The sequence below is a fragment of the Pyrgilauda ruficollis genome, unplaced genomic scaffold (genome assembly GCF_017590135.1).
Source record: "Pyrgilauda ruficollis isolate IOZ18807 unplaced genomic scaffold, ASM1759013v1 scaffold4, whole genome shotgun sequence".
Classification (NCBI taxonomy): domain Eukaryota; kingdom Metazoa; phylum Chordata; class Aves; order Passeriformes; family Passeridae; genus Pyrgilauda; species Pyrgilauda ruficollis.
In genome coordinates this window covers 1,387,173-1,403,811 of record NW_024525489.1, presented here as the reverse complement: position 1 = coordinate 1,403,811, position 16,639 = coordinate 1,387,173, and the positions used below count along the sequence as shown (strand labels likewise).

The 16,639-nt window shown below is 40.3% G+C and overlaps 1 protein-coding gene across 10 annotated transcripts in view; it reads right to left on the bottom strand.

Annotated features, from left to right (window-relative positions):
* Positions 1–16,639, bottom strand: part of ESRRG (estrogen related receptor gamma) — a 371,095-nt gene that overhangs the window by 320,426 nt on the left and 34,030 nt on the right. For 5 of the 10 annotated variants that reach the window (XM_041476974.1, XM_041476975.1, XM_041476970.1 and 2 more), the window contains exons 3-4: positions 9,238–9,297; positions 8,465–8,508 (exon numbers count right to left, since the gene is read on the bottom strand). The exons of 3 other annotated variants lie outside the window; for them this stretch is intronic. The gene's annotated coding sequence lies outside the window, so the exon portion shown is untranslated. The remainder of the gene's footprint in view (positions 1–8,464; positions 8,509–9,237; positions 9,298–16,639) is intronic. 2 more of the 10 variants (XM_041476971.1, XM_041476978.1) reach the window with 1 other exon arrangement.

The window sequence follows — 16,639 nt, the reverse complement described above, 5'->3', positions numbered from 1 at the left end:
TTCCTTTAGAATGAATCCCACGTATTTTGTATCACAGTCCTGGCACAGGGCTACAAAGATGAAATCATTCCTTGACCATCACTGTGGGCACGCCTGCTCTGATCTGCAATGCAATGCAGGGGCACACAAATACTGGAAATGGTGTAACTGCCTCATTACTGTGCTCTGCACAGGCTTTTATACCCTGGTTCTCAGCAAGACTAATTATTCTAAAGGAAGCATCACACTACTGCAATTATCCTGCTCCCAAAACATGAGTTACATCATTTAGGACACTGTGCTTCACTACTCTGGCACATCCATGCAGCTTCATTTTTTTGCCATAAAGAATTTTACTGCAGGAAAAAAGTTAAGAACAAGCTTAGAGATCACAAAGCACAGAAGACAGAACACTTAAATACAACAGGAACAGGGAGAAGGCTCTGAGGGTGTCAAAAACCACATGCTCCTGAGTCTGACTATTTACCTGGCACACAGGACTGCTTACCTGCATAACCCCTTCTCTGCAGCAAGTGAAGGTGAAAGTCTGGGAACTTTTCTTTCTTTGCTGGCAGTATTAACTGACAGAGTGGGGAGGGACACTACAGGAAGATTTTGTTTTTCATTTCCATCATCAATAAATTACTAAGGTAGCTTTCACGACTCTCAGAAGGTGCTTGAAACCTATGGCCCTTCGGCTGGCTACTCTCCAGATGGACCAGTATGCATGATGCCCTCTTGCATAAGGCTGCAGTCCATTTGTAGGAGAAGAGCTGGCTTTTTAAATCAAATATACAAGTTTCTCCTGCATGACAATCTCCTTCCCTTCCTGGGAAAGAATTTACAGTAGTAAACATTATTTAATATCCTTACTAAGGGATTGGCAAATAAGAAAAAATAGCATTTACCCAGTGACTCAGAAATTATCAGACCAGCCTTAGTCATCTTCTCTATCTCTCATTAATTAATCAGAAAATCTCCCAACATTTCTAAATAAGCCTGTTCTTTCCTTCTCTGCCCAGCAAAACTACAAGCTTCATCGGGATGTGATGGTTAACAACATTTTTGTTGTATTGCAGCATTAGATGGAGAACAACTAAATTTGCAGCTCAGAAAGAGTGTGGGGGGAGAAAAAAAATAAGGCAGAAAGAAAGAGAGAAAGAGAAGAGGGAAAGGGGAAAAGAAAGAAAAGGTACTCCCCTTTCAGCCAAATGACTCAGACTAATCATCTTCACAGCACAGAAACCAAATTATTTGTGAAATCCTCAGAAACATTGGTGATTCAGCCAGCTGCATGGAGGGTAGTCTTGTTCTCTGCTAAACCAACCTGGTTTAATTCCCCCTGAGTACTAAGTCACCACCATCTTGAAGTGTATAATTTTAAAAGTCCAATATCTATGAAAGCATGTCCAGCTTGCTTTCTCTTAAAGAAACCTTCCTTACCTTTTTGATCCTCTCCCTGGTTTTTGCCTTGCTCCAGAGACACAAGGCACAGAAGGCAACTGAACATATTTCACCAGGAAATCTGGGCCATCTCCTTCGTTATAACAGAAACAAAAACACACTTGTTTTGATCTACCTATGTGTATTTAAAGAATTACCAGCAGAACATAAAACAAAGTGGAGAGGACTATTCGAGGTCTGAGTGTTCCAGATATTTTTTCTGAAGCTGCTATGGATTTTAGTGGGAGCACTGCACATTGAATGGCAAAGGGGAGTGTCTCTCATACCAGAGCTAACCCAGGGTAGTGCACAAAGGAAAAGATGTTCACCTATGGAAGGCATATGCAAGCTGAACTGCATATGTTAAATTAAAGACACCTGCACTTTGGCAGAATTTGGACAATGACTCACTTTAATTATGTAAAAATTTCAAACGGGGTAAACTCCACTGTAGTGACTCACATTAGTGCTACCACATGATCTTCTGATAACTACATCAGTATATAACTCATGTCTCTGCTGCAGAGTTTCTACAGAGAGAATGACATATTACCTGACTAGCATTAAAAGGACTCCATGTTCCCAGCAATGACTGGTACATTAAGTAATGCTTCAGAAAGTAGCATATAGTACACTGTAGCATATAGTACACTGAGCTATTTTCCCCTTGACACAAAACTGCAGTTCCTCTAATGACAATAATTCACCATCATTCAAAAATCAATTTTCTGTTTGTGTTTTATTTCTTTAAATTTATAGAGTAGTGGGGAGAGATTCCAGAAGTAGAAACTTACATCATTTCCTTTTCTTAAGAAAAATTATGGTGCTGCAGACCTTCTAGGCTCCCAATCAAAGATGCTCCCACCCTGTCCTTATGTGAATGGCCAACACACCCTCAACCCCTTCAACCCCCTCAAGCACAACCTTCCATGTAGGTCTGACTGGCAAAGGTACCAGGACATTTCTTGCATTTTGATTCACAGATATTAGTGGACTTTCCCCCGCTACCTCCTGCACTTTCCAAGTTGGTTTGGTTTGCTCAGTTCTGGTGCGGACTATCAGAAGGAACTGATTATGCGCCTTACGTCAGACTAACAGGACTGATGACCTTGAAATGTCCACTGTGAAGAAAAGCTATCCTGCATTATTTCCCTCAGATTTTTTAAAAATAGCAAAACACTGTATTACTTACCTCAATGTTGTTAAGGAAGGGGCGGGGGGGTGCGGGGGGCGGCTTTTGCTGACTTGTATCAGGTTCCTTTTCTGAGCTCTGACAGCTGCTGTTTGTATCCTGGAGTACCACTGCATTACATTCCTATTAAACATCTGAAAAAGGGATGTACCCTACAAGGCTTTCTAGTCACTGTTTTCAGGCTTACTGAACAAGCTACCAGGACCCTTAAGTATCAGAGATATACAAAAGGCATTTAAACTACAAAAGGAATGTATTAATGTAGAGTCTTTGTTAATGCCAGATGATGACTATAGGTGTGAATGAGGAGTATGATGAATAGGATGATGAGAAGAAAGCAATCTTAATTGTGCAATTAGTTATGTTATGTTTGGGCAATGTTTTGCATAACAATTATAGGCCACTCATAGACTAGTGGTCGAAAATTATTACAGTCTTCCAAAGGAGTTCAAAAGCTAGGAAAGCCAATGCACCTTTTGAAGAACTCCTTTATGGCTAATGAAGAATGCAAATGATGTCAAGTGGCCTTTATACAGCTTAAGTGTGCCATTGGGCTCGGATGGCAAGTGTAGTGTGCTTTCTCCAACTGAGAGTGATAAGAAGTAGCAAGTGCAGATGATGTCCCAAGGGAATGCCCTGAGCCACAGCACTGCTAAAAGGCAAAGGAATGAAGTCTGGCTTCTGAATGACAGAGCTGGTAGGAAACGGTTGAAGGTGTTGGGACCAGTGTATATGTAACAGACTGGTTGAAAAAAAAAAAGAGCAAGAGGAGAGAAGTCACATTATGTTCCTATTTCTTCCTAGCATCTACCAAAGAGAAAAAAAAGCATCCTGATTATTCTACACCCTCTCATTCCACCTTTCACTTATTCTCTATTTCAAAGCACAATTTAACTTTTTTTTTCTAGGGATTCACATAGAAGTTAAATTTAAAATTGGAATGCAGATTAAAGCTCACTGCTACAACTGCTCCTGGGGGTAGAGGTAAACTGCCCAGAATGTGATAACAACATGGGTGTTGAGTGATGATCTCCTCATAATCAACATATCCAAGCACAGAAGAGTTCATTTCATCCTTGATCTCACCCCAGGGATCCGCACCAGTCACAGCTGATCCTGAGAGGTATAAGACATACTGCCCCGTAGCCTCCATGATTATTCATAGGTTACCAGTGCTGGGGAGCAGGAGAGAATCCCTCACACGCCACTCAAAGGTGTTAAACTGACACACATCATAGCTTCCCCAGGTTCTCCTCTCCGAGAATAATGAACATGCTATCCACCAAGCCAAAAAAATCCACTGACACTTGAATAGTAGGCTAATGAACGTGAGGGGTAAGACTCAAGGTAAGACCTGTTCCTAAGCCTTTATTTACAAAGGATAGCTTTAAGCTAGACTGTCCATTGCCTTTCAAACATGACATTAGAACAACCTTGGGAATGTTGTTTTTAAACAGCCTGCTCATCCCTTACTCAAATAAACAGAAGTGTATAGTGCTGCTAAGTCAAGCTGTTTAGCAAGGACTTCTGCACAGAAACTCCGCCCCTCTGGTGCAGGAGAGCACACCAGCATGCAACACAACCCAGCTCCCATCGCAAGGGGCTGAAGAAGACAACAGGACCAAGAAAGAGGGTAGAGACCATTTCTGCTGCACTCAACCAGTTTGCTGGTTTCAATGTTTGAACTGGAAGTGGGAATAGTTTTTTAAAGGCTATTTTAGCCAGTTAAAGAAGAAAAAGGGTATCACATGACTTTGCACCCTGGATGCTGTTTGTAGAGAGGCCTTAAGTCACAGCTGGACTTCTACAAATTATTTATAATTGCAGAGTGATATTGAATATACAACTTGAGAGAAAATCACAGAGAGCAGGATTGTATGCACACAGAAGTAAGCTTTATGTTCAGTCACATCTCTTCCAACTGACTGCAAGCATCTCTACAGTCAATATCCAAGGCTCAAACACCCCTTGGAAATTCATTAGCAAGCACAGCAACAGCAGTCCTGAAAATAGCATCTTTCCATTCAGTGCAATGAGACATGCCTCACTATATTATATGTTCAAAGAGGGAAGGGCAATACTCTTCTAAACCCAGCTTCTTAGGAGCCTGAATCCAATCACACATTCCCTTTATGACAGCCATCTCTCTTGGTGCTGCTCTACAAAATCTACAAAATCATATCAGCACCACCTTAAAGGTCGGCAGTGCCATTTCAATAAATAGAGAAACCATGGTTTCCTTAAACCACTTGCATTCTACTTGCTGCAGTCATTTTGCCTCTCTTCTACGGTCTTGCTTAGCCCACTTTCATATGAATGTCAGATTTTGCATTTTCTGTGTGCTGTCATCTAGACTCCTGCTGTAAAACAGTTTGTTTTTCCCCCAGTTGGTGCACCAGATTAGCATTCCCCCTCTCCCCCCTCCAGAGCAGAATGTAATTAAAGATCATGGGAAAATAACACACACACTAGTCATAAAGTTAGAGAATTTCAGGTTTGGTTCTGCCTTCCAATTTTACATGCTCCACTTCACTTCTGTATATAAAGAGAAATATAAATGGCTTTGGTCACTGGATATCTATTAACTCCTTCTACATCAGATCCTGTAAGACAGAGATGACAGTAAGATCCACAGCAGCTTATGAGAAAGGGCCTGTGCCTCAGAGAATCACATCCAAGACACACAAAACAAAGTGTTTTGACCAAATGGATCCTTCTTTGCTTACTGTGAAAGGGTTATAAAACATAAGCCAGAACTGTCTCTCTCAGAAAAAGGTTTCATCATCTAAGTGAACGTTTTCACCTGAGAAGCCTGCTAGGAAGCCTGCCTGTTCACTTTAGAAGCCTTGAAGCCAGAGAACCCCTTGGGTCAGCAAAGGCCAGTGCTGGTGGCACAGTGACACAGGTGGTTTAAAGCAGAGGTTGTTTCGTACATCCTCACCTCAGCAGAGGCACCTTCACCTCAGGGCTTTTGGTGCTAGAATGGAAAAATCTAAGAGCTTACTGCCTTTGGCTGTAGGACTGAATGTCACCAGAAGAGAAATTAACTGCTTCTTAATTAAATAAAAAAAAAAAAGAAAGAAAAAAAATCTTAAACTGGTTTTATAGCAGAGATAAAAATACCATCAAATTGCCATTTATCAGCACAAGAGTAAGCAAGAGGCAACTGTTGATCTTCAGTGTCTCCTGAGAGGTTCTGGAAAGGAAAAACCTACCAGGTGATCTTGTGCTGTGAAGGCAGGTGGCAGTGGGGAGGCAACTCAGGATCTACATCCCAAGTTCTGCCACAGCTAAATCACATCATAATTTGTCTCCTTTTTCAAAAGGAGAGAAGGTAACTGAGGTCACTGAGAAAGATGATGTTTGTGCTGTGTTGTTTGACACAGTATCACACAGACAGAATTTATTACTTGCCCAACCTATACAACACTTGTCATTGGTGGATTTCTAGGAAATAAACCTCAATGGTTTGCTTACCATACCTCAAAATTCCTCCCTCTTCCTCAGTAGATGTTCACCTTTACTGTAATTATTTTTTATGGCAATTCTCTTCCATTAGTTTGAGGATCATAAAGGAATAAATAGAAAAATGAGCTCCAGGCTGAGTATTCTGCATTGTGATCTAAATTAAACTAGTATTACAAATTTGTTTACATATCTCAGTTGAGCTATGCAGTTTCAAAAGTTACTTGCTGAATGTAAACATCTCTCCTGATGCTACATTACCCACTACATGCAGTAAAATACATTCTAATCTAATACAATAAAACTGAAAAACCAATAAATGTTCCTATTTATTGAGAAATTGGACAAAAAATAGCTTATTGTCAGTTTTTAAAGACTGAAAATCAATAGATGATGAAAGGTTGTATTTTTTGTTACCATTAGACTGTTGACTCTAGCAATAAGTGAGATATGGATTATAACTGGGGGAGTAAAGAACTGGTGAGATATACAATTTGGAGCTTCTAGGGTTTTGCAGAAACTTAATTCCCAGTATTTGTGCAGCAGTGGCCATCTTGGCGCTGCTGTTAATGGGCTCCAAGAGCACAGCTTCTCCATTTTGTTGACAAAGCCAGCTTTAAGTATCTTCCTGTCTTTACAAGCATTTCTAAATTAAGGGGACTCTTAATCAGACTTGCATCTGCTGACGATCACAAGTAAAGGAGATCCAGCTTTCATATATATTCACATCCTGCCAATCAAAAAAACAATAAACCAAAAAATCCTCAAACAATACCATGAAACCCCAGTTATTAGAGTGTCACCTCCCAGCTGCCTCTGAGTCCCCCTGGATGAGCTACCAAGGGGGGGTTCCCCAGGTGTGGCCCCACATAACAGCAACCATCACCCAACACTAGAGAGAAATCAAGTTAAATCAGATGTTCAGCTTGCAAAAACCTTTAGCTCTTGTGCTAAAGCTCCTGAGTCTGCCATCCTCACACACGTAAGGTTTTCCACATCTGGGCCCTGAGCACAGAGGTCTCATTCCAGCCTGCCATGTACACATGGCTCAGTCTTACCCTAAGTACGTGGGCAGAGAAAGGTCTGAAAACCACAGATTTTTAGCACCTGTTTTCCCAGAGAAATTTATTCACGGGAGTCAGTTTAAAAACCTGAATTTCTATACTCGTTCAACAAAAAACAGAACCGTGCAGAGGCTGGGAAGGCGTTCTTGTCTCACAGAACAAACATGGCAACATGGAATACTAAAAAAAATATACAGCGATAAAAAACACTGAGCTAAACATAAGTGCTGCACCCAAGGTCCTTAAATAGTGATCCATGCCAACATTTTTCCAAGTGAACCAGTAGGTATGACCATTACATATAAACCCAAATACAGATGTTCTACCCTGACTATATTTCTAAACTCTGGAACAGAGCCTGAAAGGATGCCAATTATAATAGGGAGTTAGGGCTGCTTTTAGGACTTATATTCTCTTTGTATGTTTCATAATCATACAGCAGCTCAGATCTTGCTAGATGGGGGTAATGCAGAAAATGCCTATATTGCCTTCAGATACACAAATGTTCTTCTCTGGAAAAGTGGGCAGGGACCACTGGGCCTGGTTGTGATGGAGAACTAGTAAAGCCAGCTGACCTGCTTCTGCAGTAGCTGAATTTACAAATTCAGAGTAGTGTGCAGTTAAAGTCTACAGAAAGAAAATTCCCCAAGACCTGGAAGGAGCTGACAGAGTGCAGAAATGGCTATCCTACTGCTGGCCCCAGTCCTGTGGTTCCCTGACATAAAATGTTTGCTTCAAACCAAGGACAGCACAGAGAGAACTAATTTTCATATCATGGTTTCCTTCTGTTTTCCCAGGTAGAAAGCTATTTCTAAAAAGGGGCTGTTACCACGTCTGCATAATCACATACCAAAAAAAGATTAATGTTGCTCCCGTAAGCTTTTGCTTAAGTATACCATGGAAAATAACTTTGATGAAATAATTTGCCCAGAGCACTACTTGTCTGGAAGATTTCTATAATTTAACCGCAGTTCTGTAAATAATTTGGTGATAGACAGGCCATCAGCATAATTTGGTGCTAGACCCATGCAATGTTAAGGAAATGGCCAGCAGGCCAAAATTAAATCAACTGGGACCTAGTATGTACAATGCACATTAAGAACCAGTCCAAATCTATTATTTTTTGGAATATGCTTATTCATTTTAAAGGAAGACACTGATTTTTGCATTGGGAATTAACACAAGGAAATGTCATGCTTCTTCCCTGAGAGGAAAAGATCACCCACACAGCGTTAATCCTGCAGATCTCCATGAAGATGTACAATATTTTTTGTACTGTAACATCCCAAAATATAGCCTTTTGCACCACTTTTGGACTTACCAGTAACTTTCACCAAAGTATCTCAGTTCTCCTGTGCTGATAACCTGTAAAATAGCAAAAGCCATTGCCCTGATTGTTACTCAAGCCATAACCAGGTCTGCAAGATAAGAGGTACAAAATTGTATGCATGGTACATTGCACCTTTAATCATCTACCTACCTGAAATACTTAAGCAAGTAGTTAGACATCTAAATGGTCCAACTACAGGCTTAAAATAAATGATTTTTGTAGTACATAACTGCGTCCACATAATTTGAAAACTGGCATTCACATCCCATTACAAGCAAAGTATCATTTCAGCTACATGCCAATCAGAAACTTAAAGTCGATATTAGAGCCAAGAACAGGTCTAAGATTTAGTATTTCAGCTGAGAAGAGGGGAGAACAAACAACTGCAGGATGCTTCCCACTGCAATGTTTCATTTCTGGACAAATATTTTGCCACCAGAAATGTCCACAATCAGCATTGCTTTCCATTTTCCACATCATAATGTAAATGGAGATACATTCTGGAAACCCTCAATGATTTTACCAAATGAGAAGGGAATGGCAGGGAAAATATACTAAACAAAAGCAACAAAGCCATCCCTCTCAGCTCTACTGAAAAAAGGCCTCAAGAAGCAGACACATTTATACTTCTTTTTAACTGAAAATACAGAGAAGGAGGTGAAGTAGATAGGTTAAAAGGCAGCAAAAAGTAGTATAAAAAAGCCCACCAGGTATTGTACCAAGAACCTCTAGATAAGCATCTTAAATCAGAGTAAATTACACACCTCATGCTGGTGACTCGGTCATGGGAAATTATGAAGCTACGTGATGTCTCATTTGTTGTGCTGAAAACAAATGTAAATAAATTACTGAGAGAATCTCATTTACATTTAGAAATTCATCCCGATGCATGACATGACTACTGATGTTTTTTTAAATGACATTTTGAGAAGGAGTGCCACTATTAAAAACAGATTGTAGCTACCTCGGCAAAAGCCTGTCCAAGTGTGAGTGTGTCTGTGCACGAGTGTGCAACGGCAGACATTCTAGAGGTCTTTCAGCTCTTTGGAAAAAGGGCTTTCTTTTACTGCCGCACAACCAAAATGGTGGTGCCAGAAGACAAAACCATTGATACATGTTCTTCTGTGTATTTTCCCTTCTCCAGAGGAGGAAGCAGAAAGACACTGTTATGGATCAGTGCTGCCACTACAACAGAATGTGCAAATACTAAAATGGTGGGAACAGAAGATAGTGTGGCACATCCCTCCATCACCAAGTGTAATAAAACTTCCCCTTAAATACACACACAAAAAAGCCTTTTGCTAAGCTTTTATCTCCTCCCTCCACATCTCACATTTTAAGCTGTCACTAAAAAAACTGAGAAGGATATCCAGGAAGCCATAAGATGGAGAGCAAGTTGAACTGCTGTTAGCTAAACAGCACACATTCAGGCAAATATCCAAATGCTTTAGGAGCTGTCATTCTCCATCCTGCGTGGGAAGGCTGTGAAGAGACGGACTTGCTCGTATCATGATTGCTCTTATTATTACAGCAGTGAAAACACTGCATACTAATGGATGTGTTTTCAGAAAAAAAAAGACATTTAGATGGCTTTTTCAACTCTGTGCCTGGCTGTCTGGGCTTCAGTATCTGATATATCCTGTCCCTTTCTTTGCTTCCAAAACAGAACTCTAAAAAAAGTTTGTAACGTGAGGGCAAATAAAACATATTTCCAAATGGGGACATGACAGTGTTCTACAACCCCACATACGGCAGCATATTTACATAAGCCTGCATAGGTCAGAGAGTTTATTTGTTAAGGGACAAATAAGCAGGCCATGAAATAATTATTTTTCATTGTGCCCTGCCAAACCTACCCAGCCAAAGGCTAAATTGAGCTGCTATTGTGATTATTTGAACTGTGGAGCCAAAAGTCTTCACTGCAAAGCATCCCAGCTGTCCTAAATTTTATTCTGATGGCTAGTTTTCACACTAGCTTAAAACTTGCCAAAAATGCTCTACAAAACAGGCAGGCGGAAGGCTCGCTTTATCCAGACCAACATCAATTACTGATTAAGAGAACTGTTCTGAGAACTTGATTATTAACAAATCGCTTCCCAAAATTGTTATGACAAGATTCACATATGCAAATGGCAAGCTGCTCACATGTACACAGCTAGCAAAAGAAATTAATACAAAGGTTCCCAGATTTATTTACGGTTATTTCCTATTCTGCTTTATTGCAAATTAGTCACTAAAATATTAAAAGAAAGGAGAGAGATCCAGCTGCAGCATCACAGCTTTGACATATGGTGACATGGGAACACCCAGGCCATAACTGCTCAACCTGCTTCTGCCTTCACCCACCTCCCTGGGGAGAAGGATCTACCAGTGCCTTCTAGCACCAGAGGAAGCAAAACCACCACGGCAGCTCTCAAGCTGCAGGTTTGGCCAACACACCAAGAAGCAGGTAGGATTACTCTGAAAATACCTCACATGACAGGCTTGAGAGGATATTTCATATTTTAAACAAGGTTGACAGTGGAGGAGGGAGAACAACAAATAGAATATTTTTTTAAACCTCATACTTCAGAGCTTAAATTAGTCCCTAATAATGAAAGATTAGGATGAGAACGTGTAGAGAGAAGATTATCCCAAGTCTGCCCATTGTGACGCTCTTAGAACTGTACTTGAGGTGCCTGGGGTTGATCATTACTAGAGACAGAGCAGGAGGATCTTGGGAATGATTAATTTTGTACTCACTACATTTCATCTTTAATAACTAAGACACAAAGAAAAGACAAATAGGCTAATTGTTTTGAAGGCAGCAGACTTATAAATAAATGAAATGCCATCACTTGGTATCAGGCTATACGTACCACAACCCTGACTAGACAAGTGCAACTTGCTGCAGCTGCCCTCCTTTTTCTCCACACCTCCTCCTAGTCTTCATCCTGTTTGAAATTTCACTGTGATATCCTCAGGGCAGCAACCATTCCACATTTACGCATGAATTAGAACAACACCTCTCACAATGGCATACCAGCCCTGATTGGACCTGGACTGCTCCTGGGAATGCTGCTGGGAATGTACTATAAAAAGAGCTCATAAATGTATAGAGTTCAGCACAGTAACACACACACACACACCCCTACCTTTTAACACAGTTAACATCACCAGACTGTTAACTCTGTTTTCACAATAAAACTGCAGATTGTTTAATCCATTTCTAAGCTCCTAGATGGCTGCAGGATGTGCAGCTCACTTTCAGTAGACCTCCACCACCAGGACACTCTGTGAAGTCAGGCCTTTGCAATGGAACCCTGCACTTACTGCTCAGTACAATGACAAAAATGCTACGAGATCGTGTTATAGAGGTCAAGGCTTAAGGGTGAATCCTGCTAGAATTTGCATGGAAGCTGATCCAATGATGAGCTAGGGACATTCAGGATGGGCAACCAAAGGAAGCCACAAATGGTGTCAGCCACATCACCCCTGTGCAACCATTACAGAACTAACCTGATTAGCCCAAATTCCCTTCTGATTTCCTTCCTTCCTTGGGAGAGGCTTTTGACCTTTGAGCTACTGTTTTAATATATTCTGAAATTTCAAATTTTGTACATAATAATTTAGATATTTTCAGGTACTTCAAATATAAATAATTCCAATACAAAATTCTAGCTTGCTCTAGTACACAGTCATGCTACTTTTAACCGAAAATACAACAAATAGATTTTAAAATCTTTAGCAACATATTTACATTTTTCCAACAATTCTGACACATTAATTATTTTGTTGGACTTTTTCCTGAAGTACTATGAATGGCCAGTATGCTTCAAAAGGAGCAAAAAAAAGAGGAAAGGAGTGGGCACAGGTAAGGTGGCAAATCAATAAGTAACTTGAGTGCATGTATAAATTCAGGCACCTGAGCCCGCTTTAAAGTCAGGTTCCATGCTGTAGCCACTCTTTCCAATAGTTAATATCTAGAAAAAATAGAAAAAATAGCCAAAAGGTAAAACATATTAAAAATCTTAATTAGAATAGAATGGGCACTTCGTCAGACCTGTATTCTGCACTGATAGGGCACCAGAAATTGACAGAATTTATCATACAGACTACAGCTGTTAGCAACTGCATTCATCTCTTTCAAAATAAAATAATTTTTTTAAAGTACAAATTATTTTTGTTGACTGCCAAACGACAGATCTCTTTTATTTGCCTAAAAACTCTACACAATCAAATTGTGTGTAAAATCCAAGATCATAATTCCTTTTTCTCTGACTCCTGATGGGATGGCAGCATTACAGGGCCCTTTTTGAGCTTTTCCATGTAACTTTGCACTCAGTGCAAATTTTGTCTATGGCATAAATGTGGAGATTTTCTGTCTCACAGAGATGTGACCCTCACTGCTGGACATTCCCAGCCTGAGCACTTCAGCTTTTACATGAACGGCCTGCAACTTGTGACTTGACTCTTGTTCTTTTTGCCTGGGGTGCCCACGGCTCTAACCAAAGCAAACTCTGTCCAGAGTCACACTTCCAATGTCACACTTCTGGAGCAAAGATCCCTCAGGAATGATCTTTTTACTTCTACAAAGATAGTAAGAGACCGAGGTCTACATGGAAGAGGCTACTGACAGCCCCACACACATTCAGTAATAGCCAGATATGTGACAAAGTCCAATTAAATCCTATTAAGGAATAATACAAATGACAGAGCTTAAAGAATACAGTTAGCTCCTAATTAGACAGCCCATAAATCTTTTCAGAACCTTCATAACTTATCACCAGAACAACAATCTCAAGACCTTTCACTGAGTTTCATTTTAAGAGACCTGTTGTCCACTGAACCAACAACTCTATTGCTTACAGACAAGATATTCCATCAACTTAAATAAAATTAAAAGATGATCGTGCATTGAGCTTTCCTGAAATTGCATAACATTTACATGGTATAACACATACTCTTACTTGTTCACTGCAGTCTGATTCAAAGTGCTATAAATACGTTTGCCCTTTCTGCTCAGCCCGCCTAAGGGATTAGCAACCCCCCAAAAGTTCAGTTGAATATTAACTGCATTAACTTTGCAGAGTGTAACATACTGTTACACTCAAACAGCCTACGGTGTGGTATGGATGACTTGCTTAAAAAAAAAATGTTTTCTTGCAAAGCCCGATTGCTAGAAAAAAGAATTTGTTCTGTCAAAGGGGGTGACCTCTTCCATTTAACTTCATAAAGCAAACAAACAAAAGGGAGAACGTTACAGGGATGTCCAGAGAAATGTTTATCATTTCATCTGTCAAACCAGATGGACTTCCCTTGGCAACACAGTACCATCTCCACTCTACGTTAGAAATAAAGTCACTTCACTATGAAAAAAACCTGTGAAATACAGCAGCAAAAGTGTCATCTACTGTAGTAATGTGAACTCAAAAACTGTAAAATAAGTATGGTTGCTTACTTGTTTTGCTAAGTAAGAAATGCTTTGCATGCCAACTCCCAAAAAAAACCCACGTGCTGGAAGACTCTTCAGCACAAAGTTATATAGCAGTGAAGACAAATAAAAAGAAGAGGAAATATTTAAAAGTTGGAAAAGGGAGAGTTGATAGGAGTGCGAAAGGGAGCTGACTTGAGTGACAAAAGTCAAGGAAGAGCAGATTCTTGAACCTCCCAAGCAAAAAAGCTCTCAGGCAGAGGCGGGGGTTGACTGGCAGTATCTTATCAAAACATGAAGAAAGGGAAAGAGAAAGAAGAAAATGAGAAAGGCTGGGAGAAGTTTCTTAAGGTTAAGAGATAAAAAGTATTCAATAGATTGCTAAAATACTTTTAAAGATTAAAAAACCCTCCTTCATTACAACTGCAGTAATAAAAAAATGTAGAACCTGTCTATTATGGGATGAAAACAGAAATTACATAAGATGGGGGTTTTTCTTTATAAAGATATACACAACAAAAGCATTCTCTATGCTGCTGCAGGAACACATAAAAATACTCAAAAGACCTTGATCCTGAACACTGCAATGAAACCTTTCTCATTTGGTCTTCAAGATCATGTCTGTATTAATTTGTAAAAACACACTCTCCCATACAAGGGACTTGGGTGTAAAAGAAAATAAATCCAAACTTTGAGAATTAGAAACCATATTTCTTCATAATGCTGGACATTTACTTGCTTCTGCCATTCACCATCACCATTATGTTGTCTAGAAATGGAGACCAACAATAGATGTAGGTAATTACACAAGAACTTAAACTGCAGAGGGCTTCAGACTACAGCATTAAACTGGAATTAAAGCTTTACAAGAAAAGAGAAATGTTTCACTCCCTGCAATCACCTCCCTCCCTCAAACACACACTGCACACCTGCTACCCACCAGCCAGAAGGGACTGAATTCTCCCGAATCAGATTTTGGGTTTTTAAGCTCAGCTCGAGTTCAACTGGATTTCAAGACATGAAAATATATTATCATTTCACATCCAAAAAATTACACCACTGTCCAAGAACTCCTAGTTTCAGTGCTGCTTGCACAATTAGATACGTATTGAAGTGGGATTATTGTCTCAAATGTCCTAATAGAAATAAGTAAATGCAGCTTTGCATCAACATTTAATTTAATTACACATGCTCACTTAATATGTCAAAAACAGAAAAAAAACTGATTTTAAATCATCAGAGTGTTAAGTGAGATTGGGAATTTAGCTAATTTGTAGTGTCCACTAGTGTTTTTTTAGAAGTCCACAAAAGCAATTTAGCAGCCCAAACTCACTTAAACATTGTAGCAACTGGCCCTTACTGCACAGGTATCATAAAATATTAACACAAGTTAAGAAAACACTGGGAAGCATTATATTCCTAGAGAATTTGCTAAGCTTGCATAATGTAACATTTGTCGTCAATAAAGTTTCTTCAGTTAAGAGATCTCTAGCCTATTTTTCAGAAGAAGGTCTAATTTTTCCTCCCTCTATTCCAGCAGCACAGCTCCACCAAGTCCCTGTTGCCTGCACTTCAGTGGAGCGCCAGCAACTGGCAAAGTCACATTTTTAACTGGGATTGATCTTTTCCCACCTTTTCCCACAGTCCTGAAACCAACTTCAGACATGTGGAGGGTTAACAAGTCACCGGTCACCAGCGAGCCAGTCTCTGCAGGGGCCGTGGGCATCTGGAAGCCGCTCCCCGTGGTGTTCCACCAGAGCCGCGCCTGGCAGGTGCCAAGGTGCAGGAATGCAAGTCCTGCCCGCTTGGCCAGCCTTGGACTGACCTTTAGTTGCAATGGGGAACAGGAGTTTTGTTAGCGAACATAGAGTTCTGGTCTACACGTTTTTTAAATTGATTCTTTTATTGATGTGAAGTGCCCAGGTGCCCTCACGACAGTCACTAATATAGATTTCAAAAATAAAATTAATTAAGGGCCAGTCTGGACCACCTTTACTGTCACCATGTAGTACCCTTTTCTACAAGCAACAATGCAATCAACCAGCGAGCACGAGTGGAGTGTTTGAGGAGTATTTCATTACATCACAAAACACCTGACCATGGAGGTCAAGATCACTGTCACCTATCTGTGTGTACACACACACACACACACACACACACGCACTCCCTCTCCTACCTTCCAAAAGGGGAACCGAAACACAGAAAACTAAACTGGCCAAAGGCAGTGTAAGAGCTGTGCCGCTCCATGCTCCATCCGTCCGGAGCACAGCACAGGGAGCGTGGCACGGGCAGAGCCTGAGCGGGAGCAGAGCAGCCTGGCACGCAGGCTAATCTGAATTACACTCATCCAGCCCTCAAAATGGTTCCTCATTAGCTGCGGGTTAATGGAGTTCCAATGAGTAGTGTTATTTTCATCCCCTGCCTACTGAATACAAAATTCATTTGCAAATATCCTGTAAAATACTGCAAAGCAAGCCAAAGAGATATGACAACATAAGAGGCATACTATTTATGGAATGCACTTACCGTCATTTAGAAAAGGAAGCTGACATGAGCAACAGCCTAAATTTAGCAACACATTTAGTTTTTATTCACTAGTCACAATGACAACATTTCAGAAGGCTACTGCACACCTTGTGTGCTGAAAGGTTCCACTGAAATCAAGACAGACTTTGATCTGAAAGGAATTCGGGATCAGCTCCTTAATGAATACAACACTGAGTTAAATTAAGGCAATAACCATCTTGACTTTC